This window comes from Corvus brachyrhynchos, unplaced genomic scaffold (assembly GCF_000691975.1).
Source record: "Corvus brachyrhynchos isolate BGI_N302 unplaced genomic scaffold, ASM69197v1 scaffold245, whole genome shotgun sequence".
Classification (NCBI taxonomy): domain Eukaryota; kingdom Metazoa; phylum Chordata; class Aves; order Passeriformes; family Corvidae; genus Corvus; species Corvus brachyrhynchos.
Genome location: NW_008238988.1, coordinates 3214010 through 3215613, shown reverse-complemented (window position 1 = coordinate 3215613; position 1604 = coordinate 3214010).

Here is a 1604-nt window from a genome sequence, read left to right as displayed (position 1 = left end):
CAAACAAGGGAATTTCCTCCCTGGTCCTGGGAGAGTAGCTGGGAATTACACATCCCTTAGGAGAGGAGAGGGAGCTCCATGGATTGTGGGACAGTACTGGCACTCAGAACCAGGTACACACTTTTCTTTAAGCTTTTTTCTGAAGTGCCTGGTTTTCAGCTCCCTTGGTGACTGAATCTGGTGATGGCTGAACAGTTTTGCCTTGATACCAATGCCTAGAGTTTTGCTCCCCACCACTGCCTGGAGTGCTGACCAAGGATGTGCTGCCTCTGGTCATGAGGGATGATCCTCTGTGCTCAGAGGAAGGTTCATTCACCCTGTGCACCGACCTCAGCCTGCTCTCCAGAGCAAACCTGCCTACCAACCCAACCAAAATTCCTCAGACCTGTGCTTGGAGGTGGTCTTCACCCAGTTTCTCCAAAATACAGGCAGAGAGGCGGGGTTCAGCTTGTGCCAGAGGGTCTCTGTGGCCAGAAGATCTGGGATAGGTTTGGAGGAGGAGGAAGAAGTTTTACTGCAGGGAGACCAGGGGCCAGGGTTTTCTTTCTCTGCACAAGTCATACCTGGGCATTTCACTTGGATAACTCCTGGAGAGTGAGATGTCTTACTGTGAGAAGAGCTCTCTGGTGCACTCACCATGGGGCTGCTGGTGGTGTGAAGGAGGAATTGGACATTTCCCCACATTTCCTACACAAGCTATAAAACAAGATTTTGAGCTCCAATGTGAAACCCTCCCTGTGTCATATGAGTATGAGTAACCACTGTAGCTAGGCAGACTGTGGCCAGAACGTAGAGGCCAGGGATTTGGAGGTCAAATCTGACAGGAAGCAACTCTACCAGAGCTTTAGTTTCCTCTCTGAGGAATGGGGCTAAAAGATTTCCCTGCAGACAGTCCTGGATCTCCACACCAAAGTGCTTTTTATCTTGTTTAGATTAGATACTAAGCAAGACAGCAACACTGCTGAAAGACAGGACCCATCTATTTTGGTCTAATATTTTGCACTGTCTAACACTCTGCCATCATTGTGGGCCCACGATATTTCTAGCACAAGCAAGGGAAGATAAAACATTCGCTGGCAATGAATGTCAAGCCTGTAACAGCTTCCAGAGCAGGCCAGTAGATATAATTATGACTTTCTATGACCAACAGCTTGGCACAGCTAAACAAAACCTCTTCCTAGACCCCATCAGAGTTTTTAGCACCCACAGAACAATCTGTTTTGCACAACTCCATGTCTGTTAGAAACTGAGCCTGCCTTTAGCCATGCCTCCTCAGCCTGTAAGTCCTGTGACTCTGATTTTAAGCAGGATAGTTTAAACTTCTCGTTCAAGAGCCCCACCACATCAGAGGGCAGCAAATGAATCACGTACATGCCTTTATCTGATGGTGTGTTTTTGTAAAATGAGCCACATGCAGTGAGGAACTTGCTGTTGCAGGGAATTTGTGTTTACATAAATCTCCAGCCCACAGATTTATTTTCCTCTGCCATTCCCTGTATATAAAATCCTCATTGGGAACTATTTAAAACCCATCAGCATACAAATAGTTTACAAACTGAAGCTGGAAAAGGGGAGGAAATTTTGCATGATTGCAAAGGGATGTA